General features: G+C 48.5%; 1 protein-coding gene across 3 annotated transcripts in view; it reads left to right on the top strand.

The window, feature by feature from the left end:
* Positions 1-3,001: 3,001 nt before the first annotated feature.
* The window catches only part of DAG1 (dystroglycan 1), a 49,413-nt gene continuing 26,490 nt past the window's right edge, over positions 3,002-25,924 (top strand). Inside the window, exon 1 of one of the 3 annotated variants that reach the window (XM_055558315.1) lies at positions 3,002-3,152. The gene's annotated coding sequence lies outside the window, so the exon portion shown is untranslated. Of the gene's footprint in view, positions 3,153-3,199; positions 3,475-25,924 lie in introns of those variants that run through there. The other 2 variants (XM_055558317.1, XM_055558316.1) reach the window with 2 other exon arrangements.

The following is a 25,924-nucleotide window of genomic DNA, read 5'->3' as shown; positions in this document are numbered from 1 at the left end:
CTAGAACCAAAGCCCTCGCTTCAATCATATCAGCCCCAAGTAAGCACTGGGTCATTTGCTGTGGGCCTTGTACAAGGCTTAGACTTTTGGGGAATAATTGCCAACTAAGAGGCAGCCAGCACTCCCTGATTCCTACCTTCCCAAACAGAAGTTGAGCCTCTATTACGCGCGTGATGTGAGGCGATCATTGCGACTTGGGATCAGGCAGGTGCACGTAACTGGCCTTGAGGGCTCATAATCTAGTGTGGAAGACAAACCTTACTTAATCTGATAATCTTCCCAAAGCCTCTGACTGGGGGTCTAAGTGGAGGGTGGAGGATGCACAGGAGGCTACACGGCCAGGCGAGTTGAGGGCCGACTGTCATGCCTGAAGGGTCTCATTCTCTGTCTCTTGATCAGTTCTCTCTGGGCGCATACCACATGGGGCCTTTGGGCAGCTGTTCCTGGGTGTGCCCTGGGCCTCACTCTTGGCTGTGCTTTCCAACTGGCTGTGAATACCAGGCCTGACCTACGATGGCTTAGGCACTGCTGGGGTTCCAGTATAATCTCCCAAGGGTGAGTCACTGAGGACCTTGTGCTGAGCCCTAGGGTGAGCTGTGAGAGCCCCAGGAGGGGAAAGGCTTCAACTTTCAGGACTCCAGGAAATAACAGGGCCTTGACTTTACAGCACCTGCCCAACCTAGGGGCCCATGAAGACTGTCGGCCTCCCTCTTTACTCTGGGGTGGTCTCCATGTGGGCTGGTTGGGCTCCAGTGGGGACTGGCTAGGCCCCAAGAGGCTGGCTGTCCAGGCCCCCTACCTTTGGGGCCTGAAGGAATAGGAGGTTGGGGGAACCCCACCTCCAGGCAAAAAAGAAGAAAGCCAGCAATGAGGCCCAGGGCTTGCAGCTGTTCTGGCCTTGTGGGAGGATCTGCCAAGGCTGGAGGACTGGGGGAAGGGAAGAGCATCAGAGCCAGCCTGGGACCACAGCATCACCAATGAGCCCCAAACCTGGAGAAGCAAGGACTGGAAAGATTTGGCTGTAAGGGTTTCAGGCAAACTCTGGCTGTTGCTCCTTTCCTCCTAGGACTAGGAAGGGCCTATCCCACCTTTTGGCATCAGCTAGTCAAGGTAGCGAGACCTTCTCTTGGTTGGAGCTCTGGGGGAGCTTGGGCATGGATGCGGTGCTGGGACTCTGGAGGCCAGATTGAAGCCTGGTGCCTCATCTAGCAAGACCAGTGCCAAAAATGAAGAAGGACTGTTACTCTAGCATCCATTGCTGGTCAGTGAAGACCAAAGAGCAGCTAGTACTCTTTGGGCTCCTCTGGTGGCTCAGATGGTAAAGGATCTGCCTATAACACAGGAGACCTGGGTTCGATCCCTGGGTCAGAAAGATTCCCTGGTGAAGGGAATGGCAACCCATGCCAGTATTCTTGCCTGGGAAATCCCATGACAGAGGAGCCTGGCGGGCTACAGTCCATGGGGTCACAAAGAGTTGGACAGGACTGAGCGACTAACACACACACACACAGCAGCTTCTGTGTAGATGCTATGAGAGATGAAGCCTGTACTCACTGCTGTCTTTTGTTTTGGGAAAACACACACACACACATATATATATGTAATTATATAGTCAGACACTAAAATACCCAGCAGAATCTCAAGCTGCAAAGCAGTGTCTGGTGTGCCTTTGTGGGTGGGTGGGAAACTCTGTAAGCTGAAGGAGTGAATGAAAGAATGTATTTTGTTTATAAACCTGAATAAATTCCTGCATTTTTAGCCTTTATGAAGCAGCAGAGTTTTAAAACTGGATTTGAGAGGACATACATTTTTTAGGCTTAACATCCAAGGGATGATTAGGGAATTTGGGACTTTTTCCCGGTTTTCAGTTCTTTTTCCAGTTCATTTCCAGTGAATGAACCTTGGAGCCTCTGCATTTAAGTATAAAGAATCACAAACAGGTATGTGTGTTGGAGACAAGGCGTTCTTTTTGCTCTCTGAAATTTGCTTCTTCCAGTTCTCACTATCGAGGGGGAGAAAGCAGGGGAGACCAAGAGCTGTTGGGATTCTTTGGGAGGAATCCGAGGCAGGCAGCAGCCAGTTCTGTGTTCAGAATGTACTTGCTGACAAGAGTGCGGGCCTGGAATTCCAGGCTGGCCCCGGGCCCAGAAGGGGATGGAACCATCCTGAACAGGGTTTGGGGAACAGAGCCCACCTCAGGTCACATCCCCAGAGTCATCCCTTATCTGTGGAGTCTGGGGCCTTTGAGATAGTGGATCTAGGTAAGCCCTGGGGAGAGTGAGAGAGTCTTTAGGACCCTCTCCTTGAAGGGAGACAGACCTCAGCAGTAACTCCCAGCCCTTTATTCACCCAACTCCCTGAAAGAATGTGGGGCCTCGAGCGAGTGACCAGTGCCAGCGGGTCAGAGCTATTTCTGGTGGCTGAGGAGGCATCGGATTCCGGGTGTTCAGGGCAGGAGGAGGAGGATGGAGGAGGGTCAGGCCTGAGGCGCTTCCCAGACGCGCCGGCCTGCTGGGGGCTAGGCCCCCCGGAGAGGGGCCGGCTTCCTGTTCTTCCGGCCCTCGCCTCAGTTTCCCCATCAATATAAGAGTCGGGCAACGGGGCCATCATCGTTCCAATTTGGAGGACGCTTCCTGATTGTTTTCTTGGCTTACAAATAACCTGATCTGAGTTTGAAGGAAATCAGGAAGGCGGAAGGCAGACTATGGGTGGCCAGTTGCGGCCGGGCCAAGTTATCCAGCCTGACCACCCGGGTAGGCTGGATGTCTGTCAGACGCCCAAATGCCTGAGGTAGGGTGGGGAGCCCCTCCCCCACCCCAGTCCTGAGCTCTCCGGGCAACCCGGACGGGCCGAGGCGTGTCCCGGGGACCGACCCGGCTGGCCGCGGGCGGGATTTCCAGGATGGGGGCGTGTCCTTTAGAGCGGGGGCGTGGCGGGCCAATGAGCGGCGCGGCGCGGACGGGGGCGGGGCCTGTGCGCGGGTGCGGCGCGCTGCGGGGCGGCCGACGCAGGCAGAAGCGGGCGTCGCGGGGACTGCCGGTCGGCGCCGCGCGGAGCTGGCCGCGGGATTGGCTGCGGCACTCGCGTGTCAGGGGGTTGCTAGGCTTCGGTCGCGCGCCCCGCCCTCGCGCTCCGCGCCCTCTCGCCGCCCGGTACGTGCTCGCGCGGAGGCTGCGGTGCGGCGCTCGCGCTCGCGCTCCTGGGGCTCGGCGGCGGCGGCGGCGGCGGCGGCGGCGGGAGCTTCGCGCCGAGTCCCTGGGGAGCAGCGGCGGCGGCAGCGTGTCGCGGCCGGAAAGAGCGAGCACCTGCCGCGGCCCGCCCGGCGGCGCTCGGTGAGTGCGCCGCCCGTGCACTGCCGCCGAGCCTGCCAGCCCAGGCCCCCCATCTCCGTCGCCGGCGGAGCCTCCCGAGGAACACCTGCTGCTGCTCGCTGTTTGGCCCGGGGCGGGGACACGGTCGCGGACGTCCTTGCGGGTGAGGCGGCGGCGGGGCCCGGGTAGAGCCGCCCCTTGCTCTCGGCCCCTCAGGCACAGGCTGGGGGCGTCCAGAGTCCGGGCCCGGGCTGCGCGCCGCGGCGATGGGCCAGGCCTCAGCCCGGCCCGCGCTCCCGGGAACGCGGGGCCTGCGCGTCGGCCGCGGGCGTGTGCGGCCGGCCTGCGGACTGCCTCCCGGGCTTCCACCTAGGGTCGCGCCTCCCAGCTTGGCCAAATCCCGAGGTTGGGGCGTTGAGCCCCCTCAGGAGGCGGGGAAGGGCGCCGCAGCCGCCGGAGCCTGAGCTCAGAGGCTTGGGGTCACCCCTTCACACACAGACACACTTGGGCTTCTTTGGAAGCCTGCTGCTACCTTTTCACCTTTTCACTTAGTCTTTGGAAAACCATCTTCACCTGCAGAAATATTTGGAAAAATGTCTTCGGAGAAATGGCTCTCTGGGTTTAGAAGGCTTCTGTAAATTTCAAGTTAATTTCACACCATCTCAGCTGCTGATTTAAAATGCGTATTTTAATCTCTATGACTTGAGAAGCTCTTCGACCTGTGAACTTCAGAATGAGTTTTAATGGTGACCGTGAAGTTTGGCCTTGGTGAGAGCTACACAGCCTGGGACAGCACGGTTATAGCCTAGAGTTCTAACTTAAGAGCCCGGCCTGCTGTTTCCCTAAATAAGCAAGTAGATGTGATTCCTGGCTTGGAAGCCAGACTTCTGTGCAGGGAGGTGGTGGTTACAGGACATCAGTTCAGAGGAAGAGTTGACTGTGCTACCAGGTGTATGGGAGTTTGGTGTAGATGGGTTGTTGTAACTTTATCATGTTGTTCTGTGCTTAGCTCTTGAGAGAGGTAATTTGGGGATGTCCTTTTTTCTAAAAAAAGAATTCAACATGGGAGGCATAGTTTGAATATGGAGAAGTTGAATTGAACTTTGCTGGCCTTGGAGCCAAGTATCAGAGCTCCTGAACTGCGTGCTTAAAGGAGATTGAGGAGCCATTTCTTGGAGCAGTGAGATTTGGGGACGAAGTTCGATGAGCTTGTTGAAGGCTTGCAGGATACTGTGTGAAAGGAGATGCAAGCAATGCAATTTGAGCAACAAACATCTGATTGGAACATGAAAGCTTGTGTTGCTGTGTACCTCTGTTGAAAGAGGCAGAGAGCCAGCCTTCACTGTTTTGAAAAAGTGATTTGGCAAAGTACGTTCATTTATTTAACCAATACTTGACTTCACTACTTACCAGATTCTGTGGTAGGTCCAGGGGACCCATGTATTGGGTTGGCCAAAAAGTTCATTGAGATTTGTCCTTACACTTTTCCAGAAAAGCCCTAACAATTTTTTTTATCCAACCCTAAGAAAGAGCCTGGTTCTGCCCTTATGGAAGTCAGTATGGTGGGCAGTGGGGGATGGAGGACCTGTGATTGATAGTGTCTGCCCACTCAGTGTGCTCAGATGGTTCTTGGGAGCCTGAGGAGAGAGGGAATTCCTGAGCCAAGGCTTGCAGGGCCAGCAGAAATTAGCTGGGGGACAGCAAGGTCCCGACTCAGGGAACCACATGTACATGAGTGCCTAAAATAGCACCTGTGAGTCCTCCAGCTTGAGAGGTGGGGGCCTCTGGCCTTTGTCTTGTGCCAAGGAATTCAGACTTCAAATTCAAGGTGCCAGAGTCTGGGAAGGGTTTTCCTTGGTGGAGTGGTGTGGTCCAGACCTATGTTTAGAAAGGTCTTGTTGGTGGCCACATAGGTGGTGCAGGGAGAGGATGGGAAAAGGACCTAGAGCTCTGAGTTAAACCCTTAGAGGACAGATGAGGGTGAAGGAGCCAGCCTAGGAGACTGGCTGAAAAGTTTGAGCAAAGGGAATTCCAAGCTGTGATGGGGGAGGAGGCTGTATTCAGGAATGTGTGGGCCAGAATATTTAACATGACCAAGGCTTTAAATCACCTTCTGTAAATTTGCTAGTGTCTCTTGAACACTGAATATGGTGGAATTTGGAGGGACCCTTGGGCCACTTAGACTGAGGTTGTTGTTTATGAAAGGAGAAGCATAGCATTCTTTTTTTGTTAACCTTAACCTTATTTCTCACTCGAACTGGGAGCATCGAACTGGGAGCATCGCAGTTTTTCTTGGGCAGGGCTGGTATATTAACCCCTGAAGTAAATAGATACGTGCTCATCCTTGTTGAGGCAGATGAGAGCATGTTCAGTCCTTTAACCTCACAGTCATTCCAGCCTTTCCTGAGCTCTAGATCAGTGATGCGGTGGATCTACACCAGCACAGTCTAGGGCCTTCTGAGTTTCTGCTCTACATGCACTATTGTGAATGCTTCTGAGAGTCCTTTCCAGTGGCTTAGCAAACTGAGTCACAGATGAAGGAATGTTCCCAAGGTCACACAGCTGTCATGTGTCGGATTTAGGATTTGAACCCTGGTTGGATGTTTGGCTATACCCATCTGTGTTTGTGTTGTATCGGACTAATAATGGTGGTCTCAGTTGGGTCCTTCTCTGGCAAAGACCAAGCCCAGGTGTTTGGTGGTGGGCAGAATGCTGGGACAATATGAGAAAGTGATCAGTGATCCCACATGGAGCTCCAGGAACATGCTCTGAGGGGCTATTTTCAGAAATCTAGGGTTTATCAGAGCCTTCTTGAGCCCTGTGCTGGTGGCTCTGGGCACTGTACTAAAGTAAGCCAGTGAACTTGGGTCCTAGGCTGGAGAGGGCAGACCTTAGGGGAGAACTACATTTGAGCTAGACCTTCAAGAAGGGTTAATGGTTTGATTGGTGAAGGAGTGGTGGCAAGAAGGTCACAATTGCGTGGAAGAAAAAGAAGTGAACAGAGGAAAGGGGTTGGGGGGAGAAGGCTGGTCTGTTTTTCTGTATGTTCTGGAAGGTTGAGTTGGAGTCAGAAGGCCACATGGAAAAGTTTGATGTTACGGAAGAACAGGAAACCTTGGAGATCTCAAAACACAACTGTGATGGGATCACCTCTGGGTTTTCAGAAGTGAGCCCCCAGTGTGAATGTTGAGGTTGGGCTGGATTAGAGACAGGTTGGTTACTGCTGTGGTCCATTGGGGAGATAGTGGCTCTGAACTAGAACAGTGGTCAGCAGGGCAGTGGAGATGAAGAAGGTTCAAGATGAGCCAGTTCAGCAGATGTTAGGAACCTGAATGCTGCTGGTACCAGCAGGGATCTACCACAGACTGAGGCAGGAGGTTGACAGTGAAAAGATGAGGATATGAGGCTGCATTAGCCAAGCACTGATAAGGACTTGAGAAACTCCGAATAAAGAAGGGCCCCTAGGGAATTCCCTAGTGGTCCAGTGATTAGGACCCAGCGTGTCACTGAGGAGGACTGGGTTCCATCCTTGGTCGGGGAACTAAGATCCCACAAGGTGTGTGGCATGGCCAAAAAAAAAAAAAAAAATTAAAAAGAAGGGCCCCTAGATTGCCTGCAGTGGGGAAGGCTTGAGTTTTTGTGGCAGGCAAGCAACAGGGCAAAAAAGAGGTAAACTTAACGAAAGAGAGCACAACTTGTTGACCCACTTGGTAGGTAGAGGGAAGCATCTATACTTTCAGATACTCAGAATCATTGTGGGTGTAATGTAGCTTTAGACTGGATTTCAGGTAAAGAATTGCCAGTGACTTGCACATTTGACCTGTGCAAGGCAAACTAAAGGTGTCCCATGATGGTGTGACGTCAGAGCCCCTTTACCCCATGCTTCCTTTTAAGTTGGGTTTTTTTTGGTCGTAGCATTTTTGATAAGAGGCACATAACTAGTAGAGCTGAATGGCAAGTGGTGATAGACTGATTTTGCGGGTGGGCAAGAATAAGAGTGAGGTCTTCCGAGTTGGTTTTTTTTTTTTTAAGATTTTGTTTATTTATTATTTTTACTTGGTGTGCCAGGTCTTAGTTGGCGCATGTGAGATCTATTCCCCAACCAGGGATTGAACCTGGCCCCCCTGCATTGGGAGAGTGGAGTCTTAGCCACTGGACCACTAGGGAAGTCCCGTCTTAAGAGTTTTTTTCCTAACCAGTGTAGGAAGTCAGCAATGAGAAGTTTGATTCAATATTCCAGGTTCCGGGGTACGTTGTTTAGATTTGAGCCACTGCAGAGGGTAACGGCTTGGAGGCTGGAGGCTTCCAGGGTATCAAAGAAGTAAGAAATGCGGGTGTGAACATGGAAGGGGACCCAGAGGGGGACTCGAGTATTGAACCATAAGGGAACTCTGAGTGAGAATACAGGTAGTGTGGGCTTCTAGGTGCTCTGTCAAGGATTTCTCCCTCCTCCACGTTCAGGAGTATTTCTGTGCCTTTCCAGTGTTACAGTTTGGTTGCCTAAGCCTCCATCTTTCTCTCCTTTTCCTGGGTTGACGCTCCAGTCCTGGAATAAGATGTTGGTGGTTTTGAATATGCAGGTAATTAATCTGGTCATTTCCCAGTAGGTCTGTGTGTGCCCATGCCTTTGGGCACTAATTTAAAGTAGTCTTCCTTTGAGTTGCATAACCTGCTTCGCCTTTTGACCGCCACTCTTCACTCTGATCATTAGTCAGTGATACTGCTCAGATAGCAATTTCTATAAATAGGATTTTAGAGTAGTTTACAAAATTACACCAGCCAGAGGGCTTAATTTAGCCCTAGTGAATAGGGTTTCCTATTTTCCCATTCCTTGGGTTTGAGAGAGCTAAGCATTTTCTTAGCTTTGCTCTGGGTCCAGGGTGGAAGGATGGATGGCCTGCCATGGTACAGTATTGTGAACTGAGTGTGTCTAAGTTGATGAAACTGTCCTGTGTTCTCTGTTGGAATGAAGTAAATCTGAATGAACTTTTGCAGTATGTTGACTTAATTTATATTTTACAAGTAGAATCCTAATGGGAATGATCAGCTGAATATAAAAAATCATTTTTATAACAGTGTCTTTAACCTACACATCCTGTGATGCATTTAATAGTGTTGAGGTTTTGCTTCTCAGTTATACCTTCTTGAGCTAATTATTTTTGAAAATACCCCTGTCTAAATTTTAGACATCGAAATTAATTTTGTATGTTTTGAAACTGTTTATAATTTTTTGATCCTAGATTGACTCTACAGAAGACATTTCATTTTCTCTGTCATCCTTTGGCAATAAAGGGTGACTGGTGGTGTGGGCAGATTGAGTGGCACGCCCCACTTCCTTTGGAGGTGGTGGTTGTGGTGTATGTAATGCCGCCTTGGTTGTGGACATTCACCAATATTGGTTCCTTCTTTTCCTGTAGGGCTTCTGCTCTCCAGGAAGATAAGACTTTTTTTTTTTTTTTTTTTTTGTCCTTGCTGCACAGGATGTGGGATCTTAGTCCCCCTGCAGTGGAAATGAGGAGTCTTAACCACTGGACCACCAGGGAAGTCCCCTTAAGATAAGGCTTTTAAAGCAGCCTGGCACTAGAGCCTGAAGTAAGGTACTTGGAAAGGGAGGTTGCTGCTAAAGCAAGATGAGGGATAATCATGTACTTGGCAAAATGATCATGGAATTTTAAAACACTGTAGTTGGGCAAACGCTGTATTAAATAATACATGTATTTAAAAAAAGAAACGTGGAAGATGAAAGTCGAAAGTGAGGGGAAAATCTTTTCCCCTTTAGTCTTCACCAACTTTATTCCTTCTTTAAATAGCAAATGCTAACAACACATGGTTAATCTCAAAAAGTTCTAAAGGATTTATGTACAGGGGAAAAAAATCTTTCTTCAATCTATCCCCTCGGTCCCTGCTTCCCCTCCCTAGAAGCAGCTGGCATCCCCTGATTCCTGGGTGTCCTCCAGAGATGGCCCTTGGGCAGCACTTTTACCGAGTTAAAATTTAATTTTTAATCTTGCTTTTGCCCTCCCAGCATTATAGTATTCATTGTTCTATAAATATAACATTTCTGATGGTTAACCTGTCTTCGGTTCTTACACGGTTGTTAATCTTACTTTAGTTATAGTAGATAATATTGCAGTTGCCATCTTTGTACGTAGTTTTTTTTTTTTAAGAATCTTTTTCTTACCTCCACAATATTAAATATAAAACTTTTGGGAAAAGTGCAGTGTGACTTACAGTTTTGAAGGAGCCCATTTATAACATCAAGTAAGGCAGGTTTGTATTGAATGTCATTTTTTAAGCACTGTGTACATTTTCCCTAGTCCCATTTCTGTGACTTGCATGTGTGTGCAATTTTTGGAGCTGCCTGGAGGCCAAGACTCAATATTCCCTGCCACTGGGGGTATGTGTAGCCACAGATTCATTCTTCCTGAGGCAGTCACAGCCCTTGGATACCCTAAGTATAGGGGAGTGTGCCAGCTGAGGGAAGCTTAAGGACGAGTGAAGCCCTTGGAAGGATGTGTCACACTCAGGGAAGAAGAGGCCAGTGCCCATTTTTGTCTGTTTTGGCGTTTGCTCTTCATTTCTGTGGAAGTTGAGTTTTTGTATATGGAGTATGGGAATCCACAAATAAGAAGCGCTGCTTACAGGGTCCTTTCTAATAGCTGGTGTTAATGTATATGCATTGAAACAAATTCGTGGAGTTGGAAGATGCGTGTTTTGGCAAATGTTAGAGTTGTCTCTGTTTTACTTCTCACTGCACTGGGAACATTTCCCCCAGGAATTCCAGGGGTTGATAAAGGATTACTTAAGGAGGCTCCCGAGGCTGTCTGTGGCAGAAGTGAACCAGTTCTGCTTTGGTTTTTGGAAATGCCTCTTTTAATTAGCCTAGTTGTTCTCCAGGACTGGGTTGATTCTTTAGCTGGTTTTTGCCAAGGAAAATGATGAAGTCAATGATAGAATTGCAAATACTATTTTCTTTTTATTTGGCTGTTAATCAGCACGTGGTACATCATCCATTTTCTGGGCCCTTACTATACAAGAAATGCTTTCATAAAGCATTCACCTCTCGTTGCTGTAAATATCCTGCTCCTGCTTCTGCTTGGGCTGGTGGATTGTCTTTGCGTTGCATCTGCTCTGACCTCAGGGAGCCTCACTTACTGGATTTTTGAGTAGTGGAGACTAGCCTGATGAGTAGTCCTTAAACAGGGGGGCATTCTGGGTCTTGTGGAAAATGAGGAAGTGTCGAGAACTTTGCCCCACCTGTTATGTTAAGCATCCTGGACTAAGTGTCTTTTATTTTTAGACTTTTGAGCAAGGTTGGGAAGACTGAATTGCCTGAGTAGAGAAACTTGGTAGGAGGAGACTAGAAACTCTTTATTAAAGATCTAAAAACAGAATTCATTAAAGTCACCGATATCAGAATTCCTGTCTCCTTTCCTTCTCTGGGTTGTTCCCAGCTGTTGTTTCTGCTTACCTGGAAAAGATCACAATATTTTGTCAGGAGGGTCAATAATATAGACTTAACACACTGTGTTTGCTAGTCTGAGTATGTGCTTTATCCAGTTTTAAAAGTAGTCTAAAAAGTGACTGGATTCCTGGGCACTGGGAAGAAATCTTTAGCGGGAAAGGTTGATTGTTCTTGCAGTAGGAGCCCTGGGCTGACGGTGACTGTGGGGTGCCTGAGCGTTTGTTTGTTGTTTTTTTCCTTCTGGTTGGACACTGTTGACCAGAGAGGGGACACCTGTGTAGGCCACCTCATCCACATGACTTAATCAGTTGGCACCTCAGGACTCCCTTCTGGTTTTTCAGGAGGGGTCCTTTCTGGCTAGTGCAGCTAGAAGGGAAAATGGCTGCTCAGGCTGTCTTCTTCCGCAGGCCTCTGCTGCCCTGGGCTGCCTGTGCCCTTTCCCTCCATGTGAGGGGGTGAAGGAATGTCCCGGCCTCCCCTCTCCCCTCCTGCCATGCACTTCCAGGGAGAATGGGGCCCATTGTGGGCTGTGCACAGCCCTCCACTTAAGTGTCCGGCCTGCCGTGGCCTCTCTTCAGTCTGCTGTGGCGACGGGATGCTGAGGGGGCCACGAGCCCGACGAGCCGTCATTTCCTCACAGGCTGCCCTGCCATTCAGGAGTGCTCTGAGCCACGGTGCCAGTGCTGTTTGCCCTTGGGGCTGCGCTCTGATTTTGTCATGTCTTGGTCAGCATTCTTGTGGACCCCTTTCCAGGGCTGAGCTCACTCTTGCGGCAGATCTCAGGCCATATTTGGAGAGGCAGGCCTGCTGCTCCCAAGGGTGACTGAGTGCTGATCACAGGAGGCTGGGGAGTTGCCCCAGGCCTTTGTTGTGTTCTGAATCCACTGGGAAGCATCAGATTAATCTATTTGTGAATGAAACTGGACTTAGATTCTTGCTTTTCAAATTTATTCTGGCCTTCAGTTGTATCTCAGTAGAGCTGGGGAAAAACTTAGGGAAAAACTTATTTTGGCCTTAATCAACTGTAGAATTTGCTGAAGATGTGAAATGCTGGAATATGGGATAGGGGAAGCCAGAGAGACTCAACTTAAAATGTGTGTGGTTTTTTTTTTTTTAATTTGTCTGGTTGCACTGGGTCTTGGTTGTGACATGCAGAACTCTCAGTTGTGGCATGAGGGATCTAGTTCCCTGAGTAGGGATCGAACCCAGGCCCCCTGCGTTGGGAATGCAGTCTAAGCCACTGGCCCACCAGGGAAGTCCCGAGACTCAGCCTTTTAAGAAACAGGTTTGTTCTGGATACGGGAGCTCTCTCTTGATACCAAACTGCCTTACCCATCAGGTAGTTCTCCTGACCCCAGGCCAGTGTGTCCTTGGGAAAAAAATGTAAGAGATACTTAATGATTTAAAGGAGACCTTAATGACTTAAAGAGTGAACAGATAGAGGTGACTGGCTGCTTCTCTTTCGAGGGTGTTGGCTTCAGATAAGGAGCCAGGTCTGTCATCAGCAGTTGTTTAGCAGGTTCTGTGAAGGGTAGTTGAGCGAGCTGGTAGTGGAACGGGAGATGGAGAAGGCCCAGTCAGGCCTTCCTGGAGCTGGCGAAGGCCTTTTCTACATGAGGTCTATATTGATTGCCTGGAAAGCCACTGAGAAATTTGCTCCTCTAAAACCCAGGTAGGTTGACTTTGGAGCGGTCCTGGAAATTGTTCTTGGAAGGCAGCTAAGCTACCCACTATACCACGAATGTCTCGATTTGAAATTGTTCTTGATCATAGTAAAAAAAAAAAATCCATTCTTCCCATGATGCTTCAACATGCGCAATTTCTTTGTTTTCTGGGAAGTCTCTTGTGAAAGGAGCAGCTGGTACTTGCATTGCCCTGGATGTTTGCCTTCCTCCTACTTTTTTTTTTCTTTTATTACAGAAAAAAAAAAAATTTCAAGCCTATTTTAACCTGCTACCTGAGCAGAGTGATCTGCTTCCTTCTCTGTTTTAAGATTGGGAGTGGCACTCGTTTTTATCAAATAAAGGAATAAAACTTGCTGTGCTGAGATAACACTGCAGATGCCAGCTCTTTTTATAAATGATACTGAGTTTTCTAAAGGAGAGTTGTTCTTTCAGATAGTGCCTCATCATGCTATGGTCTCTTGGGTTGTGACCTCCCAAGAGGTGAGGTCTATCCACTAAAGGCCCTTGCTTTTTAGCAAGACAGGCAAGGACCTATGGTACAAGTTCGATGAGGTTGGACAGTGAAAACACTGAGTACCCTCAGCAGTAGAAACCTGAGCCTGAGAAGGGAATATACCAGAGGTCCTGAGCTCCCTTGTCCCCGCTGCCTCAGGAAAATCGGGAGAGAATCTCATCCCCGTAGGCTGCTGAAGAGAAAGTATAACTTTCTGGTAGTGAGTCCTACACCTCTCCATAATTGGTACCTGTTATTCTTACACTTGTACCTGTTTCTGGTATAAACTTGAGAGTCTAGTATTTAATAATTAAAAAAAAAGTGTTAGTTGCTCAGTCGCATCTTGACTCTTTGCAACCCCTTGGACTGTAGCCCGACAGGCTGCTCTGTCTATGAAATTTTCCAGGCAGAGTATTAAAGTGAGTTGCCCTTCCCTTTTCCAGGGGGGTCTTCCCAACCCAGGGATTGAACCTGGGTCTCCTGCATTGCGGGCGGATTGGTTACCATCTGAGCCACCAGGGAAGCCCAATATTTAATAAAGGCTGGACATATTTCTCAGGCTAAGTGATTGATTCAGGCTTTTTTAAAATTGTGTTTCATTTTACATATGTAATAGATTATATTTTATGTGTACCAAGTAGTATCTTATTTTTTTTTTATTATATTTTATGTGTACCAAGTAGTATCACATATGTTTTTAAAAAGCCTTAGGGTGTGAGCCCATCGTGCTAAGTCGCTTCAGTCATGTCTAACTCTTTGCAACCCTGTGGACTTCTGTGTCCAGGCTCGTCTGTCCATGGGATTCTCCCATCTGTGCTTCCCAAAAAGCAGCACTGGCTTGACTGCTCCCTGACCTGTGGAGCTTTGCGTGCTGTGCTGTCTCTCTTAGGGTGGGTGATCCAGGAGGGACTGGCCCCAGCGAGATGAATAAAAGACAAAAATAGTTTGAGGATCAAGGATTTTGGTAGCTGGACAGCAGTGTTTGTAAGGAGCTCCTTTTCGATGTGCCCAGCTTGTTTTCTTGAGCCTCACTGGTGCGGTAGAAGGAGCTCAGCCTGGCAAGGTTGTCATATGAATTGATTGACTAGAAGTGCTTGGTTTCCTTTTTTTTGGTATAATATTTATCTCTGAATGTTCAATTGCACTGCATGCCTGGTTTGAAAAGCCCTTGGTTTTCAAAGGGCTACATGTATGCTTATTTTTTTTTTTAACATATACTTATTTTTTCCCCATGTGACCATATGACTTCTTGACTAGGGGACTTATAAAACTGACTTTTCAGCTAGCAGATGCATTTTAAGAGACTTGGAGCCAGTGGGCGCGCCTGGTTGAATGTTGGGCAGTAGCAGTTTCTGTAGCTGGAACATACAGTCCAGCTGAGCTGTAGGGCTGGAACTCTTTAGAACCGGAATTTATCCCAGGGACAGAGGAGCCTGGTGGGCTGCCGTCTATGGGGTCGCGCAGAGTCGGACACGACTGAAGCGACTTAGCAGCAGCAGCAGCGGCAGCAGCAGCAGGATGAATTTAGTCTGGAATGTCAGAACCTTACTCTGTAAAGTCAGCATCTTTCCTAGAAACCTGAAGTGTTTGGGGCTTCCTTGACTCCCTGGGGGACAAACTGAGCTTAGAGCTGCTGAGTATAAGGAAGATAAGGGTACAGGCACTGTTGCCTGATTTCTGAGTGGAGGATAATTATCCTAAAGACAAAAATTGGGTTCCAGCCTCCAGATAATGAAAGCACCAGACTTTATGATTCTGTGTCCAGAGGGAGCTGCCTGTGGGTTCCTACTGGAGAAGGCTCCAGGTGATTTCCAGATAGTGAAGGCATTTGGTCTCTGACCTTTGTTTTAGAGGCATTGAGGATAAAACTGTTGGCTGTTATCAGATAAGAAAATGACATGATACCCCCCAGAGGGGAGCGGAAAATCTCTAAACGGTCACTAAATCCTCTGAAAGGAAGCAGAGCCCACAGGGCTTCTCCCAGCCTGAGAGTAGCTCTGAGTCAGGGCAGGGCCTCACAGAGGAGGCCACTGTGAGGAGTTGATGCTCAGGACAAGAGAAGGAAACCCTGCTGTGGAAGTAGTCCATTTCTATTGCAGGCACTACAGACTCCTTATCGTTGTGGGGGGATCATTGACCTTGGCAGTTTGATTTCAGATTTGGGTCTGGGGTGGAGAAAGCAGGATGCCCAGAGGTGTGCATAGTGATGTCCACATTCCTTCGCTAAGCTGCTCATTTAGGTTGTCTGAAGCACAGAAGTATTAAAACTATCAAGAGATTGTGGGTGACTGGATTAAGGTCATTTGTATTTTGTATATATATTTTAAGGTGTGTGATGTGAGGGATCGGGGAGAGGACCTCACAGAGCTGGCAGGCAGTAATAGGTTATTTTCAAAGCCAGGCTGACATTCAGGTGCACACTGACGTGTCTGTGACCTGTGGGGCTCTTTCCTGACCCTGATGCCATACCTTAGTCGTGATTCTGGCGGGGCCTTCGAGGTGAAGTTTCAGGGAGTTGGCAGAGTTGACTGTGGGGAGCCATTTTGGTGTGGTGCTGATATGGATGAGAGTGTGTATGTTTGTGTGTGGGAGGGCGCTTTGGGGATAATTGGGGAAGCTGCAAGAGGAGATGGGAGGGGAATTAGGGAACGTGAGCCTTAGCAAGAGGTCGGGAGGGAGAGGATCACTCCCAGTGTGCGGAGGAACCTTGCTCTGTTTGCTTTGTTAATCCCCAAGTCATCAGAGGAGGTGGGAAGCAGGGGTGCTAGGGGTTACTGTCTGGGAATGGTGAGGGGTGGGGACTGGAGGCCACCATGGGCCAGGTCAGCTAGTGGTAGCGGTGGGAGACGAGTATAGCGACTTTGGCCAATCCTGAGGTGACAGACTTCTGGCCGCATAGATAGAGCCAGCTGAACAGAAACAGAGGCTGTGAGGGTGGACTCGCCCCGAGTTGAGGGGCCTGAAAGGCGGTGTTGGTGTGCTTTGCCAAGGGAACAAGTTAAAAACCCTTCAGGCCCTGGGAGTCAGGAAAATCTGCTGTGAAGGGACTAATGACTAGACATGTCGGGATTTGGGGGCACCCAGTTTAAAAAAACTACACTACCTTTACCCTGCCCGGGGAAACCAGTTATGTCTGCAGTGCCAGCTTAACAAGCAGCAGAGCTATTGGAGAGTGAGCCGCCAGTGGGCTTCCCGAGGCTGAACCCCTGAATTAGAGGAGGTCCCCTCCCAATTGCCTCTGAGGCCACCCTCTCTTTTCCAGGCTTCCTGGTGCGGTTCACTTTCTGCAAATGCTGCTTCACAAAGCCCTCAAGCTCTTCCAGGACTGGTTTTATGTTTGAAAGTGAAAGTCACTCAGTTGTGTCCAACTCTTTGCGGCCCCATGGACTATACAGTCCATGGAATTCTCCAGGCCAGAAAACTGTAGTGGGTAGCCATTCCCTTCTTCAGGGGATCTTCCCAACCAGGGGTCAAACCCAGGTCTCCCGCATTGCAGGTGGATTCTTTACCAGCTGAGCCACCAGGGAAGCCCAGTTTTATGTTTACTTCATCTTATTTATTTATTTAATATATTTTTGACTTGGAAAAAACTTCACTAGTGTAAAAAAATAAAACAAAAATGGAGAAAACAAGAGCACCCCCCTTCAAAAAAAGTAGAGCTTAGTAAATTATAAGGTCAAGAAAAGAGCTTTATCTGTTCCCCCAGAGGCTTCTCGGCGCGCCCCAATCCTGCCACAGCCTGCTCTTTCCCTTCCTTCCCAAGGTGACCCCATCCTGTCCTTTTGTAGCTGTTTCCTTACTTTTTTTTTTAATAGTTTTATTCTCCCAAATGTCTGTCCTTAGGCACTACAGTTTAATTTGTGCATGTTTTGTTAATTGGCGTGTGTTTTAAGTTTCTTTATCTACCTTTCCCCGCTCTGTCCTGTTTCCCGGCAGTTATCTGCTGTAGAACCTGGGCCATTAGACCTGTGGGATCTCTCCCAGTCCAGAGTGAGCAGTTGTGTCCCAGGGTGCAGATCAGCACGCCCTTCTCTGTGTTTACTGTGAATCGGCAGCTGGATCTAAAGGCTCGATCTGCCTCAGCTCTGGTCCTTCTGGCAAGGCGGAGGTGGTTTGGGCCTTTGCTTTCCTTTTGTTCCATATCTTGCTCATAGGCAGGGACCCAGAGTGCCACTTCTGTGGCAGGACAGTGGGGCCTGAGGAAAGGCCAGGCCAGCTCAGCCTCTCAGTGGCTCCGCCGTCCTTGTCAAACCAGTTTCCCCAGCACAGGTGTGACAGGTGTGGCAAGGGGAAAAGGCTGGATGTGTTCTCTGGTCTGATTCACTGATGGGACTTCCCTGGTGGTCCAGTGGTTAAGAATCCACCTGCCAGTGCAGGGGACATGGGTTTGATCCCTGGTCTGGGAAGATGCCACATGCCACGGGTCAGCTAAGCCCGTGCAGCACAGAACTACTGAGCCCCACTGGAACCCTTGAGCCACAACAAGAGAAGTCACCAAAATGAGAAGCCCATGCTCTGCAACTAGAGAAAAGCCTGCACTCAGGGACGAAGACCCAGCACAGCCAAAAGTTAGTGAATAAATAAATAAATGCAAAACAAGAGTCATGACTTTAAAAAAACAACATAATTCACCAAGGTGGGTTCACAGAGGGCCCTCTCAGGTCCTCTCTCCTTCCTCCGCACTGACCCTTCTCCCCAAGGCAGCGCCTCTGCCTTCTCCACGTAGGGCGCACACAGCCCCAGGGGTCAGAGCTTAGAGAGCAGCCAGACTCCATAGTCTTTCGCCATATCTGTGCCATCAGGCCACGGAGGTTGGGAGGATAGTGGGACCCTTTGTGGGTTGTGGTCGTGGCCTCACCTGCTGGTCTCCAGCCCTGGGTGCAGAGACTCGCCTGACAGGATGGGGAGGCATGTCAGCTGCCAGTGTTGTTGACTGGCAGCTGGAGAGGGGGGGCATGTGGAGGGCCAAGGTGAGTGTTGCTTCGGTGTGAGGGTAGCCTCAGGGTTCAGGCCCAGGGACTTGTCCACTAGTCTTGGCTTTCTTGTCTGAAGCCCACCCCAGCTTACCCCCAAAATTTGATGAGCAGCCTGAGCCAGGGTCTGGTGTGGGGCCAACCACGTGGTCACCTCAGAGCGCTGCTGCCGGGTGAGCTGTTGCTGTGAGGCCCTGGAGGATCAGGGCTCTGCTCACGGCTGGCCTCTACCTGTGAGTGGGGTTGGCTGAAGAGTTTGTTTGGGTTTTTCCATACGCTGTAAGGAAGAACCCATATGAGCTTTTTGGCCAACCCAATATATAGCAAGCCCATTGCCCTTCAGATGGTAACTGCCCCTGAGAAGAGGTGTCTTGTGATCGACGGGTCAGAATTGATCTGGCCTTCCCCTGCTATGACACTTCCCATGTGCCTGTGGTGTTTTCATTAAAGTCACACATTAAAAATTCCATTTATTTTTACACTTAAATACTTTTGAAGCCAGGTGCATTCAGATTTTTGCATCCTCTGTGTGCATCAAGGTTGTTTAGGCCTAAGGAGGCCAAGCAGGCTTTGTTTTCTTGCCTTGAATCCAAGTTTTCTGAGGGTTGTCCTTTAGGGAGGAGAATGTAAGGAATTCCAGAGTCAGGGAGGCGTGGGCTGTGCTGGTGGAAGGGCTGGAGAGGCTACTGGGCACTGCTCAGGAGCTGCCCGAAGGAGCCGGTGTCAGCAGCGGGCATGGCGGGGAGGGGAGTGCTGAATTTTCTGTATTCGAGATCTGTACCACTACATTTAAGAATTGAATTCCTTGGAATTTGGTGAGGTCCAGACTGCAGCTCTGGCTAGTTGCTTAGGTGGTGAAGCAGGAGTTAAAGCCATGTTTTCTGGAGTTGGCTGCTCTGGTGTCCTTCACTCCTAAGAGTGAAGGTCCTTAGAGGGAGTCCTTGCTTTTACCTCAAGTGTTAACAAGTGGCAGGTAGGTAGCAGACCCTAACCAAAATGATCCCAGGCCAGAGCAGAGTCATCTCATTCTTGAAAATCGATTCTGTTATAGATGTTGTTTCACTGAATCACTTGCTGACTATTAGTGTTTGATTTTATTTTTTTTAACTCTCACTGTTAAAAACAGCCGAGGCAAAATTTACATGTAGCAATATGCATAAATCATAAATGTATAGCTTGACAGTTTTATATATGTATAGACCACTAAGATTAAGATATAGAATATTTCCAGTAGGTTCTCCCATGCCTTTACCCAATCAGCATCTCTGCAGAGGTAACCACTGTTCTGGTCTTGAGCCTAGTTTTGCTCCTCATGACCTTTATTTGTTTGGCTGTGTTGGGTCTTAGTTGTGGCATAATTTTAGTTCCCCCACCAGGGGTCGAACTCACATCCCATGCATTGTAAGGTGAGTTCGTAACCACTGGACCACCAGTGAAGTCTCACACTTTTCTTGACCTTTATGTACGTGCAATGGTATAGAGTATGTATGTACTGTATGTACTTTGAGGTGCCTGTCTTTTCTTGCTGAATGCTAGGTCTCTGACATTGTTGTGGGTCTGTACAGCAGTTTGTTCTCTTTTGTTGTGTAGTATTTCACACATGAATATACTACAGTCTACTGCTTTTCCTGTTGGTGGACATGTGGGTAGTCTCAACTTTTGGCTATCATGAATAATACTGATGAAAAGCCATCCTTTTCCATGGCTTCTAACACCTAAGAGTGACTTAGGTACATTTCACATTTAAACTGCTGGGAGTTTTCTTGATATGCCTTTGTTGTGTTTTGTTTTTGGTCTTGTGGAGAATTTCAAGTGCACTCAAAGACAGAGTAATGTGAATCCCATGGGCCTGTCACCAGCCCCAACGTCCATCAGCTTCCATTCATCAATGGGCCAGTCTTGTGCATTTGCACTCCCGACTGTTGTCCCCCTGCAGCCGCCACTGTTTTGGAGCACATCTCAGACATCCTGTCATTTCATCCCTCAGTATTTTAATGTGTACCTGTAAAAGGTAATGGAGCCACAGCGGCTGCTGAAGGGCTTCCTGCTCCTCTCTGTCCTCACGGTAGAGTGTGGCTCCCGGTTCCTGTCTACCCTTCATCTTGATCGAGTTGCCTGTGTCACCTGCTTTTGCCGGCAGTTTTTGAACCAGGAGCCAGCATGGTGTAGAGCTGGGAGGGTCATCTTAGGACATTGGTATGTCCGTCACTGTGGTGGGCACCACTTTCTGTTGGATTAATTGTCATGTGTACAAGTTAGGCTGATCCGAGAGGAAGGTAGGAATGGACTGGTGAGTACTTCTTTTGTGCTCAGATACACAACTGCCTCTCCCAGGTGGCTGCACCGGTCTGGGACAGATGGTTCTTCTGCAGGGCTGCTAGAGTCTGGAGGGTGTGACCCCCAGGACAGCTGGGCTCTAGCATTCCTCCAAGACCCTGCCCCTCAGTTGAAAGACAACAGGCCTCAAACTTAGATTCAGCGATATGATTTAGAAAAGGTTAATGTTTTTCAGAAAAGTGAAGCTACAGTATGAAGATTAGACTTGGGAGCCCCCAGGTGCCCTCTAGCGTCCCTCTCCTGTCCTCCTTGGGCTCAGCACTAGTATTTGTGTCCCCACTACCCTGAGCCCAGAGTTGTTCCGGGATGGGCCCAAGAGGCACCCTGGCCCAGGGCTGGCCCACAGTAGGAGCAGAGAGCACCACAGATACCTTATTATTGGGAGTAATTAGCTCGTAAATTTTCCATAGCAGTTTCCCTGAGGTAGTCAAGTCCGACTAGAAAAACATAGTGCCATGTTGTGATTCATTAGTCATCTGGACAATCACACTCCCCTGTTTTCACACTGGCTAACTATGAAGCACCATTACTCCCAGCTGGAATTCATGACACCTGCTGCCCACTCTGCCCATTAATCCAACAGCATGAGGGGGGCAGGCCGTCTCATGCTCTTTCAACCAGTCTCTCCCTCCTTCCTCTTCCATCTCAGGTTATTAATAAAGGAGTTTAACAGTAACTCAGTTTTAGTGAAAGTAAGGGAAAAGTTACTCATCTCTTTCAGTTGGAATGTACATAAGAAGGGTATTTTGCCAGTCTCTAGTAGGTCTAAGGTACATAACCTTTGACCCAGCAATTCTACATCTAGGATTTTATCCACCAGTTTCTTGCCAGAAGCATGCATGTCTGAGAGGGGGAGCGCACCCTTCAGACCAGAACATGCAGGATTTTGGGCAGGTCCGTGCCACGAGCAGCAGTAGAGGGAGCAGAGGTGGATCTACTCACTCGGGCTGCGGTCTTCCAGTTCTAGTAAAGTGTAAAAAGTATTAGTTAGGAGCTATGTGATTCCAGTTGAACTTTGTAAGAATGAAATAAAAAGAGATGTCCTAGTTTAAGTGTTTAGAGATACTTTAAATGTGTCATCTGTGGAAAGCTGCTGAAGAAACCCAGCCTCTCACGTATGTACGTCGTAGGATATTGGTGAAATCTGTTTCACCTCCATGTGAATTACTTTTATTGCAGTAAGTCCAAAGGACCTGACAGCTGATGGCATCATTGCGAGGCTTACTGTGTGTCTTCTGTATCATGCCCGGGGATTGTTAGTGGGAAATCTGATACTGGGAAACTCTGGTTTCAGCCTGCCCAGAGCTTGTGTTTAGCTCTGGGGCCTCTGAACTTGGTGAAGGTCTGGTCAGGGGTTTTTTCCCTCCAGGAGGGAAGGCTCCTGGGAAGGAAGGATGAAACTATTTTTAATCTTGAGCAAACATAGCCCAGTGTAGTAATTTCAGGCCCCAGTGTGACATTTTCTTCCATTATCATCCGAGTCACTTTTAAAACAAATAAACAAAGTCCTTTTTTGGTATACTTTGTATTTGTGGTGTTTCTAGAGGGAAATGGTTTTAAGATACTCCCATTTCGCCTCACAGAGGAGGACGTAGGGGCCTGGTGGGCTGTGTTTTGAATCACGTAGTCACGGAGCTTGGGGCCTGGGGCGCTGGTTGACAGAGTGCAAGGGTGTGAGGTGAGTGGTCGGATGGGGGTTGCTTAGGCCCTCAGTGCTCACAGAGCCCGTCTACTACTGACTTTGCCTCACGACTGCTGATGAACATTGCTGCTTTGTCGGGGAAGAACTGAGGTCGTGAGACGAGAGGCAGACCATGCCCCACCTTCCTTTCTCTTAGCACTTATGTTCATGTCGCATAGCTTATATTTTTGTAACTCAAAATTTGGATACAACTTCAGACTGGCAGAAAAATTGCTACAGTGGTACAGGAAACTCCTAAATATGCTACCTTGAGTCACTATTTGTTTCTATTTTGCCTTCTTTTTGCTTTATCATTCTCTTTCTTTTCCCCGTCTATACATTTTTTCCCCCTGAACCATCTATGAGTGATTGGCAAACACCATACCCCTTCACTCCTAAATACCTAATCATGTATTTCCTAAGAATAAGGATGTTCTCTTACATGACCACAATATGTCTGTCAGTATGAGGAAATATCATATTGGTGCAGTGTCTAATCTGTTAGTACATTCCATGTTTAGATTCCTCAGTTGTCCAACAGTGTCTTTGATAACCAGCCCCATGTGAGTAGGTACACAATGCTGGTTTGTCCTGATGATCAGCCCTGGCTGGGAAGGTACCTAACAGTTTTTCCTCTGTAAAGTTGCCGTTTTTTCCTTTGCAATTAATAAGTAATTCATGGGAGGACACTATATAAATATCTTGTTCCTTATCAGACTTGGACCCTCTGCTTTCAGCATGCAGTGATGCTTCTAAGACCATCATTCCTTCTGTATTGTCATCTCACTCGAAGAGCCTTCTCTCCTCCATTCATTGCTTTGTGTATGTGATTTCACATTGATAACTTAGTGTGATATCACCCATTCTTGTCATTATTCATTTTGAGGCCCAGATTGTCCCAGGTTTGGCTAGCAGGAACACCGAGGCTGGCTCCTGTGTTCTTTTGACATGTCTCCATCATGGTTTGAGCACTTCCTGATTTTCCAGTGCAACAAGATGTTTCAGGTTTCTTTCCCTGGCCTGTAGTCAACCCTTTCCACAAGGAGCCTTGGTTTCTTTTAGTTAAAGTAGCAGTTAGAAACCAGGATATGGATACATATGGTACATATGTTTATTTACTAAAGTCTTTTAAAATAAATCTAATTTTGTATTCAGTTACTTAATCTTGTTGCAGTTCAATAAAGGCATTTCATGAACTGAATAAAGGAGTTCCAGTTCTTGATTTTTGCTATAAGTGGAACAAGTAAACACACAACATTAACAGAGTGAGATGGACTTTAGCAACAAAATAAAAGATTTCACCTGCTCAAAAATAATTTATTTCTGCTTAACTGTTAGAGAAATTAGCAGAACCACTGAGCTAATTTCTGAAGAGGAAGGATATACCTGAACATCGATGCTAGGGAGCCTTGTTCCGAGCTGTGGGCTGCCTGAAGCCCAGCCCCATGAGGCTGTGCCCTTCCCTCTGTTGTCAGAGCTTTGGAGTAACGGCGGTGTCCATCGAGGCAGTGAAGCCCGTGTGTCCTAGAGTGTCAGGTGGCCTATGACAGAGTCCCCCAGGTGGGTTCTAGTGTCGTGGGAGGACCTGGATCTGGCCTGTGTTCCCCCTGTGACATCGTTAGGATGATGTGGACAAATCAGATACGGCCCCTGGGCTGTCTCTATTCTGAGGATTTAATAAAGAAGGGAAACCATAGTGGAGGGTTAATTGGTTAATGGAGGACTGAGATGGGTGGGTTTCTCGAGGAAGCAGCATTTAGAAGGCTGGCAGCTCTCCACTCTGGACCGCTGCGACCTTTGGTAAGCACTGACCTCTTTCCTGTCCCATCCCCAGAGGACTGCCATATCTGAGGTTCTGTTGGGCAGGACCACTGCTTCCCTGTTGAGGTGTAGATGAAGTTAGAACATGTTCATTCTCCTTGAGAATGTTTCAGGTGTGATTCCTTTAAAGCCTGTTGTGCCCCATCCCACACCCGACTCCAGTACTCTTGGCTGGAAAATCCCATAGATGCAGGAGCCTGGTAGGCTGCAGTCCATGGGGTCGCTACACGACTGAGCAACTTCACTTTCACTTTTCACTTTCATGCATTGGAGAAGGAAATTGCAACCCACTCCAGTGTTCTTGCCTGGAGAATCCCAGGGACGGGGGAGCCTGGTGGGCTGCCGTCTCTGGGGTCGCACAGAGTTGGACATGACTGAAGCAACTTAGCAGCAGCCAGTGTTCTTGCCTGAAGAATCCCAGGGACGGGGGAGCCTGGTGGGCTGCCGTCTATGGGGTCGCACAGAGTCGACACTTCGACACGACTGACGTGACTTAGCAAGCAAGCAGCCCCTTACAGGCTTCAGTGCCCAGGCCCTCTACTCGTTGCTGTGGGTCATCCTGCAGGATGTGAGCTGCAGCGGAGTAACCAGTACCAGGCAGGTGCACCTCAGTCCTGTGTGAAGTGCTCACTGAGTCTCAGGTGCCTGTTGAGGTTCAGGCCGTGTTGCTTTCCTGGCTCTATGGTCAGTGTCAAAATCAAACACTTAATCGTCTGTAAAAGCAAGAGATAGCTGAGGTCCCTGGTTGCGTTGCAGGTAAACCAAAAAACGTATGCACGCTTTAAATTGCTCTTTGAACTAGCTGTGGTTGTTTACAGGGTGGACCCTCTCAGAGACCGCTGCTCAAGTTTGCAGCTGCACTAATCTTTGGGTATGAGAGGTGGCAACTCTGGTGTCAAGAGCGTGCTGGGTGACTTCCTGCTTCTTAGCTTTAGAGAGCTTGAGTGACTTGAGGTGTCTGAGGAACATGAGTTTATAGAGAGCTTGACTTGAAAACAAAAAAGCTACGCTTTAGATAAATGCTCCTGATAACTGGTGAATTTACTCTCGGTTGTTCTTTGTCACAAAGAAGTCAGGATTTTCCTCTACTCATTTGCTGAATACAGCAGGCAGCGATCTCAGTGATCCAGGCAGTGTTTGTGGCACAGGACTGGAGGGCTGCTCTCTCCCTTCGGATGAGAAGCATCTCCAAGGAGCTTGAGGCTCCGTTTGCTCCATGTCCAGTTCTGAGTCACGTTGATGGTGAGACATCTACTTGGGTTGTAACAGTCAGTGAAATCCCAGAAAGGACCCTACAAGAGTCATCTAGAGAGTGAGGACTGCGGTCTTTGTGGCCATTTTCTCATCTCACTAAAGTGTCTCCAGCCTAGCTTGCTGCCTTAGGATAAACAGCTTGAACAGGTTGTGGAGGGCACTCTTTCTGGTTCCTGTCGGTTGTTGTCCTGACTGTCTCTGCTTCACCCACTCCCCCGTACAGAAATCTTATCAAGGGATAACTAGGTGACGGGACACATGGAGAGGCAGAGACCAAGTCCTCACTTATCAGTCAGGCTCTACGGGGGGCAGCTTGGGTCTGAGAAGATAGAAACAGAGCTCCATCTGGTTTACTTACACTTTCTCTTTTGCCTGTGACCTTTCTGCCTTCCTGTCTCCTTTCCTGACCAAGGACGTTCTGATGGGTGGGCAGCAGCTATCCCTGTGGTTCTTTGAGGGGCCAGCCTGTTAGAAGGACTGTGTTGCCATGAATCCCTCACAGTGTCCGCTTTATCCCTGTGTAAGATAAATGCAAAGAGGTTCCTGACTCTTGATTAGCTCTGTTCTTAAGGCCAGCAGAACTTTTAAGGTTCACTGGATTTGGTATACAATGAGAAGACATGAAATAAACTTGTCATTTATAAAAGGGGCAGTTAGCTCCCAGCACAAATGATTTACCTAGAGCCTGGGAAGAGTGCAGGGTCCCTTGGTGCTCGCATCAGAAGCCAGTTGAAGATCCTTGGGAAAAGAATATGTGAAGAGTATCTGAAGAATGAAGCTATGGGCTGGTGGGAATCTCTGTTCATTCGTGCTGTGGGAGTCCACTCTTGCTTGATGGTGGCCCAGCTTGGAAATTTAGAAGATCTCGGCTCTGTTTGGAAGAAGAAAACAACACCTTCGTGCA

This window comes from Bubalus kerabau, chromosome 20 (assembly GCF_029407905.1).
Source record: "Bubalus kerabau isolate K-KA32 ecotype Philippines breed swamp buffalo chromosome 20, PCC_UOA_SB_1v2, whole genome shotgun sequence".
Classification (NCBI taxonomy): domain Eukaryota; kingdom Metazoa; phylum Chordata; class Mammalia; order Artiodactyla; family Bovidae; genus Bubalus; species Bubalus kerabau.
This window is presented reverse-complemented; position numbering and strand designations above follow the sequence as displayed.